This window comes from Pongo abelii, chromosome 6, assembly GCF_028885655.2.
Source record: "Pongo abelii isolate AG06213 chromosome 6, NHGRI_mPonAbe1-v2.0_pri, whole genome shotgun sequence".
In the NCBI taxonomy this organism is placed as follows: domain Eukaryota; kingdom Metazoa; phylum Chordata; class Mammalia; order Primates; family Hominidae; genus Pongo; species Pongo abelii.
In genome coordinates this window covers 151,290,229-151,312,505 of record NC_071991.2, presented here as the reverse complement: position 1 = coordinate 151,312,505, position 22,277 = coordinate 151,290,229, and the positions used below count along the sequence as shown (strand labels likewise).

The window sequence follows — 22,277 nt, the reverse complement described above, 5'->3', positions numbered from 1 at the left end:
TGCAAGGGATGCAGACGCACCGGCGGCTGCTCACACTCCCTCCACAAACCTGCCGGAGTCTCCACTCGCCGGCCAACTGTAGCCTCCACCTGCGCCCCACGCCCCCGCACAAGCCCCCTCCGTCGCGGGTCCCTTACCTTGTGGCCTTTCCCCGGGGGACACCTGACGCTATTGGAGACTCCTGCGGTTTGATTCATGTCCAGAGGAAGTTGAGGGGCCCAGATTCTCTACCTTCAAAACTTCCTAGGAGCGTGGAGGGTGGCGGCAGAGGTGCGCGCCTCGGAGGAGACGCGAGGTGGGTCCTCCTTCTGCAGCCGAGTCTGGGCGAGCGCGAGGGGAGCCTCCACGCTGCAGGCTTCTGTGCAGGGGCGGTAAAATCCGCAGCCCAGAGCTGGAGAAGGAGAAGCAGCTGCTGGGACCCCGGAGGGAACCCGGGCCGGCGCCAGCGGTTCCGAGGGCGCTCTGCCCAGTGCTGCCTCCCCGGGAAACAGTCCAGGACGCTCAAGACCAGAAGCCGGAGCAAACCCAAAAGGAGCTCCAAGGAGGTGTGTGTGGGGAGAGCCAGGGGGACGTAGGACTAGGCTCTTTCCTGCGCAAGGGGTGGGGAAACCTGCGAAAGCCGGGGAGTCGCGCGCACTCACGCCCTCGCGCCACCAGGGCAGAGCCACCGCTGCAAGGAGCCCACGGGTGCGCGCTCCGCTCCAGCGCGGTTCTTTCCACACCCCCCTCACCCTCGAAAGCTCAGGCTGGAGCGGTCATCAGTGCGGACTCCTGCACCCCACCCACCCAGCAGGGGTTAAGGAGGGACTGGCGCCCACTCTTGCCTACAGCTCCTGCGCAGGGCTCCAGCCGCCAAATCTTCCCGGGATGGTCGGGAGGTGGCATAAGAGGTTTTGCCACTGCACAGGCGAAAGAGAGACAGTGGAATGGGCGGAGGAGGAGCTGGGACGGCACCCGGGCTCGTTAGCACAGGCTGCACAAGCTGCGACTGAGGGATGCGACACTCTGACAGTTGGGCAGGCGCTGGGCGCGGAGGCCCCGTCGGTGCCATTGGTGGGCGGCCCAATTGGCTTGACCAGGGCCGTATTTGGGGATGGCAACAGAGTACATTCATTCCTTTCTGCAATAGAAGTCTCTGCAGCTTCCCAATACTTTTTTTCTTTCTTTTTCTTTTGGCACCTGTGAAGTCATGATCTAATTAGTCAGCATTTAGACACAGGTGAAAGGAAATTGACCCCGGGGAACTAAGAAAAACGAGTCAAAAAAGAGCAGCTGCTTCATGAAGACTGCATTGCAACATTTTATGATCACAAGTCTGAACAGGGGACCAAGGGCACTTTAGGATACAGCCATATTACTTGACAGAATGTTAAATTTTATCCAGGCAGAGATAGTTGAGTTTGAGTTTGAATAGTCTGAATGGGAATCAAACCACATAATTTGGTTTCTACTTCACAATCCCAAATTCTTGGTTTTAGCGTGTGTAAATTGAAGGGAGAAGTTAGACTAATTTATGAGGACCAGAGCTGCACTTTCTTTCTCAAGTGCACTGGCTTGGTAACAGAAGTACATCCCCTTGGCCAGGCGCGGTGGCTCATGCCTGTAATCCCAGCACTTTGGGAGGCCGAGGCGGGCGGATCACGAGGTCAGGAGATTGAGACCATCCTGGCTAACACAGTGAAACCCCGTCTCTACTAAAAATACAAAAACAAAATTAGCCGGGCATGGTGGCAGGTGCCTGTAGTCCTAGCTACTCGGGAGGCTGAGGCGAGAGAATGGCGTGAACCCGGGAGGCGGAGCTTGCAGTGAGCCGAGATCGCACCACCGCCCTCCAGCCTGGGCGACAGAGAGAGACTCCGTCTCCAAAAAAAAAAAAAAGTACATCCCCTTACATTGTCCATTTAAAAGTAAAAGGGAGATTTATTTTAGTTCTTCCGTTATTTGCTGGTATTCGTGGTCATTTCTTTAATGTTCCCAAATCCAAGTTGGAATAATCCCCATTTTGTAAAATAAATTATTGTGTTTGGTTGCTTTTGGCCGCTGAAGACATTCAAAAGCAACTCCTGAGATGAATATGAAGGGTCAGCTTGGAGACCAGCGTAATGCAGAGCTTGGCTGTGGATGCAGATGCTGGTTGGCATCTTGGCTTTGCCGCCTCCTAGTGCACATCCTTGGGCAAATTATTTCTCTCATTTATTCTTACATTTGTAAGGTCGGTGTTATAGCTGCACCTTTCCACATGAGGAAACTGAGGCTCAGAAATAGTAACGTGTAGAAGGTGCTTCGCATAGTAGTAGGTGTTCATCAGCTGTTACTACCAACGGCTCGCAACAATTGCTAGCACTTCACATTAATTTACAGACACTATTGCTCAGTTCCAATTTTCTGGCTAACAACTACTCATGCATTTATCTGTGATTGCTTGTGTATTTTCCTTCTCCCATTTTGACTGTGAGCTCCATTTTAGTGGAAGAGAGGGCCCTTGAGATGGGTTAAAGGGAGCAGCCTGAGCAGTGGCCCTGAGAGGAGCTCATCGTGATCTCAAGCTTGATGACTCACCCTCGCGTTAGGGAAAGACGTTTCATTAATCAAGCTTGAACATTCTGCACAGAAAAAGATAAGAAAGATGCTATTGATGTCTAATTGATTTTCTGCCACTTATGTGACAATATGTTTGACTTTGACGTAATCAGTTATGATTTAGTAAAATAACAGCAATTTTTTCTTCCATGGCACTAATAGTTTTCTTCCTGAAATTTCCTGCATTGTGAATTTGGGGTTTCACTATGTTTTCCTTTGCTTTCTTTTATGCCATCTCCTTTTTTAAAAAAATTGTGGTATAATGTATAGTAAAATGAACAGATCAGTTTTGACAGTTATGTATATTTGTATAATCCATACCCCTGTTAAGACAGGTAACATTGCCATCACCCCCCAAAGGATGTTTCTTCCCGATAAACTGCCCCCATAAGCAACAACTGTTTGGATTTTATCACCATAGACTAGCTTTGCTTATTCTAGAATTTCAAATAAATGAAGTCACGCATTAGGAACTCCCTCACTGAATGCAATGTTTATGAGGTCCATCATGTTTTTGCATGTCTCAGCAGTTCATTTTCTATTGTTAAATAATATTCTATTGTACAGATGTACCATTATTAATTTATCCATTCTCTTATAAATGATTATGTGTGTTAATTCTAGTTTTTGACTATTTATGGATCAAGCTGCTTTAAATGTTTATGTACAGGGTTTTTTTATGAACTCACGCTTTCATTTATCATGTATTGATATGTGGAAGTGGAATTGTTAGGTCCTAAGGTAGATGCAGGGTTGTTTGTTTGTTTGTTTGTTTTTAGAAACTGCCAAATCATTTCCCAAGATGTTAGTACAATTTTTAAACTCCTAAGGTATCTATTATTGCATAGCAAATAGAGATGCTACTTGACTTACAATGGAGTTACAACATGATAAACCCATCATAAGTCCAGATGTTCCTGAACTAACAGTGGAGTTACAGCATGATAAATCCGTTATAAAGTCAAAAAATTGTAAATCAAACTACAATAAGTTGGGGACCATCCATAATTTGAAAACATGAAGGTTTTAAACAAATCACATCTATTGTCTCAGAGTTTCTGAGGATCTTGAATCCAGGCATGGCTTAGCTCTGTCCTCTGCTTCAGGGTATCTCACTAGACAGCAATGAATTTTTCATCTGGGGCTGTAGTCTCATCAGAAGGCTCTACTAGGGAAGGATCTGCTTCTAAGTTAACTCGTGTGGCTCTTGACAGAATTCAGTTCCTCAAAGGCCTCTAGAGCGAGGGCTGCAATTCTTTGTTGCAACTGGTCAGAGGATACTTTCATTTTCTTGCCATGTGAGTGTCACCAGCCAGTGTCATCAGGGCAAGCACTCAAGAAGAGCCAGAAAGCCAGAGAGTACAAGCAAGATGGAAATCACAATCATGTATAACCTGATCTTGGAAGTGACATTTCACCACTTATGCTTTATTCTATTGATTAGATGCAAGTCACTAGGTTCATCCCACACTCAAGTGGAGGAGATTTTGCAAGAATGTGAATGCCAGGTGGATGGGATTGTTGGAAGACTTGTCAGGAGCAGCCTTCTACAATCTGCCTTCTGGCCCCCAATGATTTGTGTTTCTCCCCATGTGAAATACACTCACTTTCTTTCAAGGTTGCCAAAAGTCATTCCATTACAGCATCAGCTCAAAGTCTAGAATTCTATCATCAGAAACAGTTTCATGTGTGAAGGAGGCTCCTCAGGTTTACTTCCTGTGTATAGCTTTCCTCCATGTTTAGATATGTAAAAGTTAAGAGATAAGGTAGTTTCTCACATGTATTCAACATACAATGGTGGGACGGACATTAAATAACAGGTGTAGGCACATCTGTTCCATAAAGAGAGAACTGGAGGCACACAGGAGTTGCTGCTCTAAAGCAGTTCTGAAATCCAGCCAGGCAAAGGTTGGGATTTCCTGGCCTGAGGGAGTATTTGCCAAGTTTCTCCACAGTAAAATTGCCATTATCCTTTCCCATTTGCATACTGTACTCTTTGTAAGGAGGCATCTACATGCAGCCTACACTGAAGGAGTGAGGAGTTGTGTTCCACCTCCTTGAGGGCAGAGTATTTGCATACATTTTTAACATTCTGCTCCATGGGAGACCTGTCTCTTCTCACTCATTCATTTATTTATTATTTAACTATAAAGCACAGGTTTATGAATATTTGTATATTTTGGATTATACTTCAATACTACTCTTATTTATTTTTGCTCACATTATGCCAGCTTTGGCCACTGGGTGATCTTCAGTGGCTCTGTGTACCTTTGGCCACATTCCCATTAGTGTGTGTGTGTGTGTGCGCCTGTGTGTGTATGCAATTGGAATATTTCCTTTATGGCACTACAAGGTGCTTCAGGCTCATCTTGTACATTTCCTGTCACTAGAATCAGCCACTTCTCCAAGGAGTCCTGGTTATTTTTATTAGACAATAGTATTAGAAACGAATGTCTGGGCATTAGTAGTGCTCATTGCTACTGTGATACTGTTTCTGAGTCCTCTAGCTGACAGAGAATGGTAATGTATTTGTATATACTAATCCAGGTCATACATAAATATCTATAAATATTTCTATATTTAACTGTGTATGTCTATATTCAGCCAAATATTAATTCATACTAATGTCTCCAACTCTAATCCATTGCCACACAAATCATTCCAGCATTTTTCCCATACTTATCTGTAAATGCCCACTCCAATAGTGGTAAATGTGGCTCCTACCTTCCACCAACCATTCAATTCGTTGTTCAGTTCTACTCTATATGTACAGTGGTATCAGAATGTTTAACTTGTAGCCAGTGGGAAACTGTTATTAACGAGAATGCAGTGGCAGTGCTGTGTACAGTTTCTTTTGACTCTGTCTTACAGACTCAACTCATTTCTAAAGTTGCTTATGTCAGCACCTTTTCCCCTCCCTATTCAGTGAGGTCGTGTAATGCATTTTTAATAAAGTTGGTTTTGTCACATTCTGCATTCCATTCTAGGATTCCCTGACCTCCTAAATACTATTTTAAATTTACATACATTAACATTTACTTTTTATCCTCAGTGTAATGTATCCACATTGTGTCATACAAAATAGTTTTACCACCCTAAAAGTTCTGAGCTTCACCTTTCACTCCCCAACCCCCGAAAATGGTGATTTTTATTATCAATGTTTTTGCCATTTTCAGAATATCATATAATGGAAATCATACAGTATGCAGTCTTTTCAGATGGGCTTCCTTCAATTAACAACATGCATTTAAGATTCATCCATCTCTTTTCTGGCTTAATAGCTCATTTCCTTTTATTACTAAACAATATTTGATTCTATGGCTACACCACACTTTCCTTATCCATTCACATATTGTAGAACATCTTGGTTACTTCTAGTTTTTAGTGATTATGAATCAGCCTTCTGTAAACTTTTGCATGTAGATTTTTTGTGTGGATGTAAGGTTTCAGCTCCTTTGGGTAGATACCTAGGAAAGTGATTGCTGGATCATATGGTGAGAGTATGTTCAGCTTTTTAAGAAACCATTAAACTGCCGGCCAAAGTTGACCGTGTCATTTCGCATTCCCATAAACAATGAGTGAGAGCTCCTATTGCTCTGCTTCCTCGCCAGTCATTGGTATCTCCAGTTTGTTTTTGTATTTTTGCCTTTCTAATTAGTGTGTAATAGTACCTCATTACTGTTTTGTTGTTGTTGTTTGTTTGTTTGTTTTGAGATGGAGTTTTGCTCTTGTCGCCTAGACTGGAGTACAGTGGTACAATCTCAGCTCACTGCAACCTCTGCCTCCTGGGTTCAAGTGATTCTCCTGCCTTAGCCTCCTGAGTAGTTGGGGCTACAGGCATGCACCACCACTTCCGGCTAATTTTTTGTATTTTTAGTAGAGACAGGATTTCACCATGTTGGCCAGGCTGGTCTCGAACTCCTGACCTCAAGTGATCCATCTGCCTTGGCCTCCCAAAGTGCTGGGATTACAGGTGTGAACCACCGGGCCCCGCCTCATTGCCGTTTTAATTTGAAAATCCCTAGTCACCAATGATGTTCAGCAACTCTTCTTATGTTTGTTTACCATCTGTGTATCTGCTTTGGTGAGGTGTCTGTTCAGATATTTTGTCGATTTTATATTGGGGTTGTTTTCTTACTGTTGAGTTTTAAGAGTTGTTTATTAAATATTTATTTTGGGTACAAGTAATTAAGCAAATTTGTATTTTGTAAATATTTTCCAGTCTGTAGCTTGTCTTTTGATTCTTCCCCTTGCTTTTTTTTAATTAGCAAATTGTGTATATTTATGGGTTAAAATGTGATGTTTTGACCTACATATATATACATTGTAGAAAGATTTAATCAAGCTAATTAACACATTCATCACCTCACCAACTTAACATTTTGTGTGTGTGTTGAGAATGTTAAAAATCTATTCTTTTAGAGATTTTGAAATATGCAACATGTTATTATTAGGTGTGGTCACCATGCAGTACAATAGATCACAAAAATTTATTTCTCCAGTCTAAGGGAGACTTGGTACCCTTTGATCCATATCTTCTCCTTTCCCATTTCTGTCTTTTGTTTTCAGCCCCAGTAACTACCCCTCTTCTCTCTGTTTCTATGAGATCAATTTCTTTTAGATTCCACATATAAATGAGATTATACAATATTTGTCTTTTGGTGCCTGGCTTATTTCACTTAGCATAATGTCCTCCAGCTCCATCCATGATTCTTTTAAAAGTATCTTTCACAGAGTAGATGTTTTTAATTTTAAAATATTGTACAATGTATGAATTTTTTCTTTCATGGATCGTGATTTTGCTAGTCTATCAAAAACTTTATCGCAAAACCCTAGATTGTCTCTTACGTTTACTTCTAGAAGTTTTATCATGTTGTGTTTTATAATTAGGGCCCTGATACATTTTCAGTTAATTTTTATGAAAGGTATAAGGTTTGCGTCTGGGCTTTTTTTTTTTTTTTTTTTTTTATGGTATATGTGTGTCCAATTGTTCCAGCCCCATTTTTGAAAAGACTCTTTTTTTTCATTGACCTGCCTTTGTTCCTTTGTTAAAGATCAGCAGACTCTGCATAGATTTATTTCTGGGCTCTCAATTCTGTTGCATTGACCTAGCTACCTATTCTTTTAAATAAATGCTGTCTTGATTATTATAGCTTTATAGTAAGTCTTGAAATTTGGTAATAAAAGTGCTCAACTTTGCTCTTCTTCAGTAGTGTGTTGGCTATTCTAGGCCAATTCTAGGAAGGTCTTTGGCCTTCCCTTATATTTTAGCTTCTGTTTGTTGATATCTACAAAAGGACTTGCAGAGATTTGGATTGTAATTCCAGTAAATCTGTAGACAAAGTCTGGGATAATTGACATCTTAATATTATTGAGTGTTCCAATTCATGAGCATGGACTATCATTCTCGTTATTTAGCTTTACTTTGATTTCTTTCATCTGAGTTTTATAGTTTTCTGCACATAGTTCCTGTTCAAATTTTTCAATATGTATGCCTAGTTATTTGATTTTCGGTGATACCATAAGTGGTATTATGTTATTAATTTCACATCCTAAAGCTTATTTCTGGTATATAGAAAAACAATAGACATTTCCATATTGTGGTAGGGTTAATAATAGCCCCTCAAAAGAAACTCTAATGCCTGGAATCTGTTGCTATGTTATCTTATATGATAAAAGGGACTTTGCTGATATAATTACATGAAGAATCTTGAGATAGGAAGATTATTTGGGGTTATCTGGGTGTACCCAATGTAATTACAAGGGTCTATGTAAGAGGAAGGCAAGAGAGCAAAATCAGAGCTGCTGATGTCATAAAGCTATGTTGATCATTTGATGATGAAGAGAGGGGCCATGAGCAAAGGAATATAGGTGGCCTCTAGACGTTGGCAAAAGCAGTGGGAAGGGACCTTGCTGACCCTGGCTTTGGTTCAGGCAGACTGTATTTGGGCTTCTGACTTCTGTAACTGTAACAGAGAATTCATTCTCTTTTAAAACACTAATCCTATGGTAGTTTACTACGGCAACAATAAAAAAATTAAAAAAACATAGTAACATACAAATTATGCAAACATATAATAATACAAACATCATATATAATACTATATATAGTAACAATACAAATATATATATTTGTATATATATATATGGAGAGAGAGAGAGAGTGTGTGTATCCTGTAACTTTGCTATACTACTATATATATAGTAATGGTGCAAATTATACATATAGTAACAATGCAAATTATGTATTTATATAATACTATATATACATGATTGTGTATCCTGTAACTTTGTTGTACTACAAATTATTTTCAGAACGCCCATTTCATTGACTTTTTCAAAGTAGAATCTTTGGAACTTTCTTGATAGATACACATGTTATCTGCTAAAAAAAAAAAAGTCAGTTTTTCTTCCTTCCAATCTGTTATATATTTGTTCATTTTCCTGTTTTATTGCACAAGCTAGAAATTCCTGTATGATGTTGAATAAGAGTGGTGAGAAGAAGCACTTTGTCTTGCTCTCTGTCTTAAAGGGAAAGCATCCAGTGTCTGGCCATTAGCTGTGATGTTAGCTGTAGGTTTTTGTAGATGTTCTTTACCAAGTTGTGGAATTCCCTCTCTATTCCTAATTTTCTGAAAGTTTTTATCATTAATGGGTGCTGGTTTTTATCAAATGCTTTCCCCATATCTATTGGTATGATCATATATTTTGTTTTCTCTAACTTGTTGATGTAGCGTATTAGAGTGAATCTTTTTTTTATTTTTGAGATTGAGTTCCACTCTGTCGCCCAGGCTGGAGTGCAGTGGTGAGATCTCAGCTCACTGCAACCTCTGCCTCCCACGTTCAAGCAATTCTCCTGCCTCAGCCTCCTGAGTAGCTGGGACTACAGGCGTGCACCACCACGCACAGCTAATTTTTTTTTTTTTTTGTATTTTTAGTAGAGATGGGGTTTTACCATGTTGGCCAGGCTGGTCTCAAACTCCGACCTCAGGTAATCCACCCACCTCAGCCTCCCAAAGTGCTGGGATTACAGGCGTGAGCCACTATGCCCAGCCTTAGAGTGATTAATTTTTAAATGTTAAACCAGTCATACATTCCTAGAATAAATTCCACTTGCTGCTCCTTCTGTTTTTATTTTCTGGAAGATATTATAGAGGATTTGGTTCACTCTTTTTAAAATACTTGGCAGAATTTTCTAATGAGGCGGGGCATGGTGGCTCATGCCTATAATCCCAGCACTTTGGGAGGCTGAGGCGGGTGGATCACTTGAGGTCAGGAGTTCAAGACCAGCCTGACCAACATGGCAAAACCCGGTCTCTACTAAAAATACAAAAATAAGCCAGGCTACTCGGGAGGCTGAAGCAGGAGAATTGCTTGAACCTGGGAGGTGGAGTTTGCAGTGAGCTGTGATTGCACCATTGCACTCCAGTCTGGGTCACAGGGCAAGACTCCATCTCAAAAAAAAAAAAAAAAAAAAGAAACAAAAACAAAATTTCTAATGAAACCATTTGGGCCTGCTGTCTGCTTTTTGGAAGGTTATTAGTTATGTTCAGTGTCTTTAATACAAATACACCTGTCAAGATAATCCATTTCTTCTTGTACAAGTTGGTCTGTTTCATGGAATTGGTGCACTTCATCTAAGCCAGAGGTCCTCAACCCTTGGGCAATGGACAGGTACCCATCCATGGCCTGTTAGTAAAAGGGCCACACAGCAGGAGGTGAGTAGTGGGTGAGTGAGCATTACCGCCTGAGCTCCCCCTCCTGTCAAATTCTCATGGGAGCACAAGCCCTATTGTGAACTGCCTGCATGCAAGGGATCTAGGTTGCATGCTCCTTATAAGAACCTAACCAATGCATGATGATCTGAGGTGGAACAGTTTCATCCCAAAAGCTTCCCACCGCGCCACCCTCCCATGCAGGGAAAAATTATCTTCCACAAAACCAGTCCCTAGTGTCAAAAATGCTGGGGACCACTGATCTCAGCCATCAAATTTGTGGGCATGCAGAGTTGTTTCTAGTATTTTTGCATATTTCTTTTTATGTCCATAGCATCGGTAGCTATGACCCTATTTTTATTTCTGGTATTGTCAATTTGTAGTACATTAATTTTTTTCTTGGTTACCTTAACTAGAGGTTTATCAATCAATTTTATTGATTTTTTAAAGAACAGCATTTAATTTCTTTGATTTTCTCAATTGTTTTCCTGTTTTGGATATTATCAATTTCTGCTCTAATTTTTTTATGCTTTTCTTCTATAACTTCAGATTATCAACTTTGGATCTTTCTTCTTCTCTTATATATTCAGTAATACTATTAATTTGTCTAAGCACTGCTTTCATTGCATCCTACAAATTTTGACAAATTGCATTTTCATTTTTCTTTAATTCAAAATATTTTATATTTCTTTTGAGCCTACTTATTTAGATCGTGTGATATTTAGAATTGTGTTATTTAATCTCTGCTTTAGGTTAAATGATTGTCCCCTCAAAATCTCATGTTCAAATTTGATCCCAGTGTTGGAGATGGGGCTTCATGGGAGGCATTTGGGTCTTGGAGGTGGATCTGTCGTGAATAGAGTAATGCCGTCCCTTGGTGGGGGGATGAGCACATTCTCACTCCATTGGTTCCCACAAAAGCTGGTTGTTAAATAGAGCCTGACCCCTCCCTCTTCTCTCCTTTGCCTTCTCTCTCACCCCATGATCGCTGAACATTCTGGCTGCCCTTCACCTTCTGCCATGAGTGGAAGCTTCCTGAAGGGCTCCAGGAAAATGGTGGCACGATGCATCTCGTACAGCCTATAGAACTGTGAGCCAAATAAACCTCTTTTCTTTATAAATTATCCAGCTTCATGTATGCCTTTATGGCTACACTAAGCCAGTTAAGACAATCTCCAAATATTTGGGATTGTCTAGCTACTTTTCTGTTCCCAATTTCTAGTTTAATTCCACTGTGACCTGATAACATATTTTCTATAATTTTTATTGTTCTACATTTGTTCCTGTGTGTTTTATGGCCCAGAATGTGACCTATTTTGCTGTATGTTCTATAGAACATATAGTTCTTCTTGGGAAGAACATATGTTATGCTGTTTGTAGGTAGTATTTTATTATATAAATGTCAGTTACATCATATTGATTGATAGTGTTCCTCAAGTCAGCTATATTCACTGATTTTCTACCTGCTGAGCTATGAATTACTGAAAAAGAAGTTTGAAGTCTCCAACTGTATAATGGTGAATTTGTATAGTTCTCCCTTTAGTTCCATCAGCTTTTGCATCATTTTTAGGTGTTTTTGCTCTGTTGTTAGGTGGATAAATGTTTAAGATTGTTGTCTTTTTTGAGAATTGGTCCCTTTATCATTAGGTAATGCACCTCTTTTTCCCTTATAATTTTTCTTGTTCTGCTATCTTCTTTGTTCACAACTAATAAAGTTCTACTCAATTTTAAAAATTAGTGTTAACAAGATTTATATTTCTTAAAACCTTTACTTTTGACCTATGTCTTTATATTTCTAATAAGTTTCCTGTAGATTAAATATAGCTGGATTTTTTTTACCACTATGAACACCTTTGTCTTCAAATTGGCTTCTTTACATCATGTATATTTAAAATGATTATTGATATTGTTAGGTTAATATCCACCATATTTAAACTGTTTTCCATTTGCTATATTTGTTCTTTATTTTTTACTTTTCCTACTTTTCTGCCTTTTCTGATTTTAATAGGACATTTTGCACAATTTTATCTTCTTTTTTAGCATATTAGTTATACATATTTTTAAAATATTTTAAGGCCAGACACAGTGACTCATGCCTGTAATCCCAGCACTTTGGGAGGCTGAGGCAGGCGGATCACCTGAGGTCAGGAGTTCAAGGCCAGCCTAGCCAATATGGTGAAACCCCATCTCTATAAAAATACAAAAATTAGCCAGGCATGATGGCAGGTGCCTGTAATCCCAGCTACATGGGAGGCTGAGGCAGGAGAATCACTTGAACCCAGGAGGAGGAGCTTGCAGTGAGCCGTGATCACATCACTGCACTCCAGCCTGGGTGACAGAGCAAGACTCCATCTCAAAAAAAAAAATAAAAACACAAATATTTTAATGGTAGCCCGAGTTTCCAACATACATTTTAAGTAATCTAACTCCACCTTTAAATGACACTATGCCACTGTCATTGCTGTCATTCACTTCACTAATCATATGATACCATCATCCTATTATTACTTTAAATAGTTATTTTTAGATCAATTAAGAATAAGAAAAGAAAAAAAGATTTTCTTTTACCTTTATTTATTCCTTCTTTGACACTCTTCCTTTGTTATGCAGATTTGAGTTTCTGACCTTTATCGCCTTCCTTTTCCCTGAGGAACTTCTTTTCATATTTTTTTACAGGGAAGGTCTGATGGTGATTATTTCCCTCAGCATTTGTCTGAAGAAGTCTTTATTTCTCAAGTTTGTATTTTTTTTCTTTATTTTAGCATTTAAATATTTCACTCCAGTCTTCTTGCTTCCATGTTTCTGATGGGAAGTCTAATTTAATCCTTGTCCTGTTTTGCTGTAAGTCAGTTTACTTTTTCTCTGACTCCTTTGAAGATTTTCTTTTTGTCTTTGGTTTTCTGAAGTTTGTATACAATTGTTTAGGTATTTCTCCTGTTTACTGTTCTCTGTACTTCTTGACTTGTGATTTGTTGTAGTTAATTTGGGAAAATCCTCTGACAGTGTTACTTCAAATATTTCTTTAGTTTCTTGTTCTTGTTCTTCTCCTTCTGGTATTCCAAATAGATATATATTATACTTTTGAAATTATTTCTGTTGACCTATCTTCAAGCTTACTCATTCTTTCCTCAAACTTGTTCTGTTGATGAACCTATTGAAGACATTCATTATTTATGTCAGTGATTTTTATTATTTCTAGCATTTCCTTTTGATTGTTTCCTAGAGTTGCCATCACTCTTCTTACATTACACATCTCTTTTTGCATGTTGACTATTTCCTCCATTAGAGTCTTTAAAATCTAAAACATAGTTATTTTAAATTCTCTATCTGATAATTTCCAAATTTGTGTCAAATCTGAGTCTGGTTCTGATGCTTGCTTTGTCTTTCTGACTTGTTTTTTCTTGCCTTTTTTCATACCTTAAAATTTTCCATTAAAACCCATACATAATGTATTGAATAGTAATCAGTGAGGCAAACAGGCCTTTAGTGAGTATTTTTTGTTGTTATTATTAATCTGGCTGAGAATCAAGCTATATATAATGTTTGCTGTAGATGTAGGTAGCGGTGGCTTCAAATTCCTCTAGTATCCTTCTTTTGTCTCCACTCTTGACTTTGGGCATCCTTATATACTCCTCCACAGAAAGTCTGTGTTTTCTGGCTCTTTTAGGTGTAATCCACAGTTACATTGGAGCCCTGTTAGTGTGGTGAGAAGGTTGGCATAGGGGAAGTGTTCTATACTCTTATGATTACATCACAGTCTTTTAGGGGGCCTATGTCCCTTACAAGCATTTCTTAGCTTTGCTTCTCCCCTTACAAGGAACAGGAAGGGTATTGGTGTCCAGAGTGTGAAAAGTGACCTTCCCTCAAGTGGGATAAGTCTCTGCTAAAGGTTTTATCCCTTGCTGGAGGGTAGGTCTTTGTTATGGAGAATATTCTGGGTATATTTCACAATAACTTCTCTTCCATGCCCCCCACAGGACCATGTTGGCATTTTCTCAGCTCTTTACTGTGAGAGCTTGGTGGGGCTTCTGGAGGTAAAATCCACAAGTGTGTGGGATTCCAAGAGTGTGACCCCAGGAGTTTATCACTGTCACGTGACTCGACACTCGCGCTCGGGAAAATCATCAGCATTACCACTGAAGTGCTACCAAGAGTTTGTTTCTAGTGGTTTCTGCGCCAGCTAAACAGATCTCAGCTGTGACTCCCCTAATTCATCTATCTTTGCAGATTTCTGAGTGGCTGTTTGCTGTAGGAACTTCATTCTCATTTGGATACACGAATTGTCACTGATTTTCAGTTCACTCAGGATCTTCTTGTGGTAAGAGTGGAAGCAATGACTTTTAAGAACTTTACACATGGGAGTTAAAGCCAGATGTCTCTTAATGTATCTTTTTTTGACGTTATGCTGTCCTGTTTTATTCTTCTCTCACTTTATGGCTCTTCTATCACACTATAAGCAGCAAGAGAAAAATAGTATCTTCTCCACTGCCCGGAAATCTCCTTAGCCGTGTAGCCAAGTCTATCAGGTATATCTTCTGTTTTCAGCATAACTGCAGACCACATTAGTACTAGTCTTTTGCCATATCATAATAAACACCTCTCTTCCGATAAGATCACAGGGCGCCATCTCAGAATCAGCCTACTATAACTCCCATCACTATTTTATATGATTAATACAAAGGCCAGTAAATTCAGTGTCGTGTGGCCAGCTTTACTAATAAATCATATTTTTGATAGTAAAATCTGTAGCTTACAGATATGATTGTACTCATTAGAGATCCATTTTTTTTGTCCTGGATAAGCAAGACAACACAATAGATTACACAATTTTAGGCTTGAAGAAACAGAGTACAAGGGAGGTGGAGGGTCCTCAACATTTCTCCTTTCTTCCATCACTGCCCATTCCCAGACTCTCTCCCACAGCTCGCTCTCCTTCTGGACACCTGTGAGTTCTGTCCTTGCTTCTCTGCAATGTAGCTGTTGCTTTCAACACCCCCAAGCATCTTTGCTATGGCTCTTAAGCTGAAACAAACACAGACCACCCCAAGCCTCATGTGATAGAGGAATCCTCAAAGCCGAAATCTGGACAAGTCTAAACTTTCAACCTCCTTTCCTAACAGGAATAAGGAAATCAGTATATAGAACAAGTTGAATATGACTTAGGATTTACAAAATGTAATGCAGCCTCACGTCATTGGGTTCATTTGGCTACCAATTTAGCTTGCTTGACAACTACATATGTTGCTTTTAAAAAATTTCATTAGGAATGTAAAAACACGCAAGTCAATATCTGAGAAAAGAATGGATATCTGAGAATAGCATTTGGGTTTCTGCTAACTTGTTCTGATGAATAAGCTGTAAGTCACTGTTAGGCCAACAATTCTGTGAGTTTTTAACTCAAATTTTGGTGACAATTTCATGTTTCTGATAGTAAAATTTTAAGTTTGCTGCTCTTACTATCTTTCAGTAGTCCATTCTTTACACCAACTAAGCAGGCTGCAAGGCACTAAAAATGAACTTACTTTTTGTGCATTATAGTTTTACTAGTTAAACTTTCTATCCATCTTTCAGAAGAGTGGGATAGTTTAAGTTTAGCTACTTGCTATGCAAACTCATATCCAGCCTTTACAGCAGAGGGAGGCCAGAGCAATAACCAGGGACATTTTTAATGCAACTAAAATGCTGCTGTCTCACATTTAACCCTGTATCTGGGAGAAGGATTAATTGAATTTATTGTAGATCATTCTTTCTCATCAATCTAGAGGCAGGACTGAGAGAAAAGTATCCATGAATGTTTTCCTATGATGAACACCTAACACTTGCACAATTAAGTTAGTATTAGCATTCATCAATATTTTCTGAACACCTTTTGAGCTTTCAATAGAGGTTATGTTTCTGCCCAACACTCATACCAAGTACATAATTGACACCTTGGCATCTAGGGCAATTCTGGAATGCCCTGAACCCAATAATGTCATGAACCAATTGCCAGTAACTCTAGATACATACTGCAAAAGCTCTACATTCCTAGGACCTATGATTGATAATTGTATATTTGTAGGCACATCATGTAAAGTAAGTAAATGCAAGTAAATCCAGTTGAACTTGGAATTTTGGTTGCTTTGGCACTTTCTGCTGTTATGAAAGACCATTGATTACATAACCCCAGGCTAGCTGTGAAATAGTTCAAGATTGCCTTTGGCAAACAATTCCCACCAATCAGAAGACTGTTCTACATATCTTCTTCTGTGGAGACCTATACCATCATATCCACTATCTGCCCCTGGAGTGTGCCCTATGAAAGCTCGCTAGGCTTCGTAGGGCTTATTGGAATGCTATCTCTGCTGTTTTTTAAAAATTTAATCATCCTGTGCTTTGTTTCCTACCTTCCAGTCTATTAGGTCTTTCCTAATGATATTCTTTCCTAATTATTTAGCTTTTAGATAGTCTGTTCAATGCATCTCATAAAGAAAGAGAAAAGGGTTATTAAAGCCTTGCAGTGAGCAGTGATAGGAATAAATGTAACTCTTTGGCAGGAGGCTGTCCTAAGGTTTCTGCACTACTTTGAAAAAGTCAACAGCCAGGGGTAGGTGAAGCCCATAGTATTTTTACTGTTAAAACATCTACACATAACTAATCCTGACTGTGCTCTGTCTTTGGAAGATTATTCCAAATGGCATTGATGCTGGAGGAAGAACTGTGGAGAGGGACCATATGGACCTCCATTGCCATTGCCACCATCTTTCCCATGCATTGCAGCAGACTCTGTTGGGGCCCTGCCCATATCCTCTTGCCACTGGCTGTATCTGTGCCCACCAGACTGACTTTCAGTTGCAAGCACCTATGTTGGCTGCCTGAGGGCTTTTGCTGCAGCCTGTCTAGGTGTATCGCAGCCTGGAGATTTCATGGAATTTTTGCCCCCACCCACAGCCCTAGAGAACTCACCAGAGGGACTTGGCAGATAAATACCCGAGCCCTCAACCCGAAGACAGGATAACTTTGAGGCACATGTTCCATCCTGTCTTTCTGATTTCCCAGGGCCCACACTGGTCACTTGATTAACAGCGCACCCCGCATTGGCTTCCCTTACCTTCCATATCTCACAGGGTAGTCATGGGAACGCCCTGGAAGAACTCCAAGTACCTAGAGAGAAACAATGAAGACCTCTGCTGCTGTGCTTTGGAATCCATGGCAGCATTTGCATGCAATCACAGCTTCCTACTCCTAGCCAATAACGGGAGTATGGCAGGGATACTAGCGCAGGCCTCGCCCTGGCAGGTGTGGGAACTTGCTGGTAGCCAGCTCTGGTTCAAGGACTTCCTGAAGAACTTCTTTATACCCTAGAAGTCACCCAAGCATATTTCCTTCCACTGGGAGTAGACTTAACGTTTTAATCTGGTAACGTCCCAGGCACTCTATTCTTTTTTCCCACACAGGTATTTTCCCTAATCAAGTCCTTTCATATTTATTCCCAACATGGTGTCTGTTTCTTGAAGAACAAGGACTGACACATTTTAATTCCCACTCCCCGCATAGTGTTCTTGGCATCATCTTCCCACTGAACTTCTTGTATGTGATAATCCTTGATTTAGAGGTTATTTCTAGGAAGAACCCTGAACCAACACATATTATTAGGCATAAGCTAACAACCATAACCTTAGTTTAATTTTTCATTTCATAAAATTATATAATAATTACAACTAGAAGGGGCCTCATATGAGATATAGCTCAGCACACTCAAGTTTCATATGAAGAATAAAGAGAAATTAGTTCATCTCTCAGTTGAGATCCAGGCAGCAGTAGGAGATAACTTTGGATAATTATTGTGAGCTTAAGTATTGTAGATTTATGACCTACCTATCAAAGCAATCATTCCAAACAATTAATACAAAATTGTTTGAATTTGCAGCTCTCTTACAGCAGGATTTTTAAACCAGTAGGTTGTAAATCCCAGAAGTACAAGAGCTATGAATTTGTAGATTCCTTGCAATAGGTTACAAGAGTCTAGATTCTGGATATATAAAGTAGTTAATTCACCTATACACAACTATTTTCAAAATGTACTTAGAAGCTACTATGAATAACATCGTTAAGGGAATTAGGATTTTATTAATAAAAATATCTATTTTAATCCAGTATCTAATTTTATCAGCCAGTATGTACCACTATTTCAGCTACTCTGGTAAAGTCATATAGATTGTTGTGACATTTGCAGAGTAGATTTCATACTAGGAAATTTTGGAAAATAAAGATCTGTTCCATTTACCTACTCTAAATAAACCATGCAATTGGGATTAGGTGAATCCTTCCCTAATGTTTTTTCTTTGACTAATAAAATCACAAATCTTAATTCAGTTATATTGGTCTGATTATATGGCACTCCTGAAGATATACATGTACTTTTTGAATTGATTGTGTAAGTTAATTAGATGTACCAAACTGTTATTTCTAAAACTCTATAACATTTATATGACAAAGTCCATTCATTGTCTAGGTCTTATTATATTAATTAAATGTAAAAATCATGCTGATTGAATTCGGCAAACTGACATCAATATTCCACTTGTTTTTTCCTTACTGGTTTATTTTCATCCACCATTGTTGTATGTCCCTTATAGATACTAACCATATATTCCTTCTGACTGCCCCACACACTTCTCTTTCCCTGATTCTGTTTCAGGCATGCTGCTTCCCACATTTGGAGCAACCTCCTTCATCCATTCTGGCAAACACTCTTTTCTTTGAAAACTCAAATGTATTCAAACACCTTTTTCTTTGAAACTCAGATGCATTCTCATTTCCTCAGTAAGACCTGCACACTTTAGCACAGACAGCTCTACAGACTCGAATGCACTAATTCCTCAGGAATTTATGTCAAAGTATGATATTGGTGGTCAATATACACACCATCACACCTATACAAAATATAGGTCAAATGTGACTCTTCAAATTTAGAGCCTGTTTCTCTGAAGGCAATTTTCCACTCCACACATTGGAAGCACTAAAATATTTCAATGCAGAAACATAAAAGTTGCTCTCTCTCTCTCTATATATATATATATAAATTATTATAGTTTGATACATAAATATATAATGAAAAATAAATGAATTATTACAGTTTGAAAAAAAGTCATTGAGGGTCTTTTTATTGACATGGGTGGAACTGGCTAGACTCAGTCTGCTTAATGATTCTTCAATTACATTCTACAGCTTCATTAGTAGAACCTTATGAATTTAGCAAAAGTCTAGGCTGGTTTACTTTTTGTTTTTTGAAATGGGGTCTCAGTCTGTCACCCAGGTTGGAGTGCAGTGGTGTGATCCCAGCTCACTGCAGCCTCCATTTCCCAGGCTCAAGTGCTCCTCCCACCTCAGCTGCCTGAGTAGCTGAGACCACAGGCAGGCACCACCATGGCTGGTTAATTTTTTTTGAATTTTTATTACAGATGGGGTTTTGCCATGTTGGCCAGGCTGGTCTCAAACTCCTGAGCTCAGGTGACCCACCCACCTCAGCCTCCCAAAGTGCTGGGATTATAGGCATGAGCCACCATGCCTGGCCTGGGCTGGATTACTTTTGTATTCTCTATGAGGATGAGTTTGACTAAGCAAATCAATAATGGAAACAAAACTGAACTACTTAAGAGAAAAAATTATTTTCACACATTTAGCATATCAGTTATCTTTCTTGTCATGTTAAACATACATGACATACAATATACCATTTTAAAGTGTAGAATTCAGTAGTGTTAAGTGCACTCACAATGTTGTGTAAACATCACTGCTATCTTGTTCCCAAGCTTTTTAATGATACCAAATGGAAACCTTGTCTTTCTAATTGGAAATATCCTCATTTGAAGTCTACAAGAATGCTCATTACAGCATTGCTTGTAATGCTGGTGGGAAGTTGGAAACAACCTAAATATTCTTTACTGGGAGAGCATTAGGACAAACACCTAATGCTTGTGGGGCTTAAAAACCTAGATGACAGGTTGATAGGTGCCGCAAACCACCACGGCACATATATACCTATGTAACAAACCTACACGTTCTGCAAATGTATCCCAGAACTTTTTAAAAAAAAAGAAAAGAAAAAATTATCTATAGAGGGGGAAAAGAGTGGAAATGTGATATGGGTATAAAAAAATTAACAGATAAACAACAACAAAAAAGCCTTATTGGCTATCACTATTTCTACTTAACATGATGCTAGATACCCTAGCCAGGATACTAAAGCAAGCAAAATAATTAAAAGACAAAAAGATATAAACGAAGTAACACTGTTGTTATTTGCAGAAGATATGACATGAAGAAAACACTACGGGGTTTACAAATAAAGGACCAGATCTAATAATTGATGATGAATTGAGCATCATCAATATACAAAAATCAATTTTTGTCTATACACTAGCAATGAAGAGTTGAAAATAAAAAATTTAAAATTACCACCTACAAAAGCATCAAAATAGCATAAAATTATTAGTAATAAATTTAGTAAAAGTTATGCAAATCTGCTACATGAAAAATAGCAAAATATTACTGAGAGAAATTAAAGAAAGCTAATTAAATGGAGAGATATAGTTTATGAATCAGAAAACTCAATACTGTATGATATTCATTATTTGCCATATAAATTGTCATATAAATTGATACCTGAATATAAAATTTATCAGGAAATGCAAAGAACATATAAAATACAAAATGATTTTGAAAAAGTATAAAGTTAAAGGACTTATACTATCTGATTCCAAGATTTACTATAAAGCCATAGGAATAAAGGCCCTGTGGTATTGGTGTAGGAAGAGAAAAAGAGATTGATGGGGTAAATTTGACTCACACATATATCATCAACTCATTTTCAAGAGATTTGTCATCATCAATTGATTTTCAACAGCGACATGAGAGCTAGTCCATGAGGAAAGGAAAGCATATAACAAATTTGCTGGGACAACTCGATATCCATGTGAAGAAAACACTAAGCCTTCATTCATAAAATAGATCATATACAAAATTTCATTAGAAATAGATCATGGACTTCAATAAAACCATAAAATTTCTAGAAGAATAACTTTGCAAACATGAAACCGGCAAAAAATTTAAAACAGAAGACTGTGGTATTAACTACAAAAGAAAAATGCAAAATTGAACTTCATCAAAATTAAAATAGTCTGTTCTTCAAGAAGACAGTATTGAAAAAATGGAAAGGCTAGGTACAGATTGCAACCAGATATTCCCAATACATATGTCTGCCCAAGATTTATAAAGAAGTCTTATAACTAAATAATCAAAAGACAAGCTATCAATAGAAAATGGTCAAAGGACTCAGCAGACACTTTACAAATGAAAATATATGAATGACCAATGAGCACATAAGACAATGATCAACATTATTAGCCATCAGAATAATGAGAATTAAAACTGTATTAAGATACCACTTCGTGGCCAGGCGCGGTGGCTCACACCTGTAATCCCAGCACTTTGGGAGGCCGAAGTGGGCGGATCACGAGGTCAGGAGTTCAAAACCAGCCCAACCAACATGGTGAAACCCAGTCTCTATTAAAAATACAAAAATTAGCCTGACATGGTGGCAAGCACCTGTAATCCCAGCTACTCAGGAGGCTGAGGCAGGAGAATCGCTTGAACCTGGGAGGTAGAGACTGCAGTGAGCCGAGATCACACCACTGCACTCCAGCCTGGGCAACAGAGTGAGACTTTGTCTCAAAAAAAAAAAAAAAAAATGTGGGGGTGGGGGCAGAATATATTCATAAAAGGAAGTACTACTCATTGACTAAAAAACAGAGGTCAACAGAGGACACCATTGTATTGTTCCATTTGCACGAACTGTACAATCTACCGTAGAAAAAGCAGGTCAGTCACTGCTGAGCATGGGGCAGGCCAGACTGTCTGCAAAGGGGCACAGAGAGCTTTTCGGAGTTGGGAAAATCTACATCTTGATCAAGGTAGGCTACTCAGGCCTATACATGTATA

General features: G+C 39.0%; 1 long non-coding RNA gene across 1 annotated transcript; it reads right to left on the bottom strand.

Annotated features, from left to right (window-relative positions):
* Positions 1-1,905: 1,905 nt before the first annotated feature.
* On the bottom strand, positions 1,906-17,407 carry LOC129060525 (uncharacterized). Its single transcript, XR_008527334.1, has 3 exons — positions 17,241-17,407; positions 12,864-15,317; positions 1,906-2,603 (listed from the first exon to the last, which is right to left on the bottom strand). It is a non-coding gene; the product is annotated as an uncharacterized LOC129060525 (long non-coding RNA).
* Positions 17,408-22,277: the final 4,870 nt, after the last annotated feature.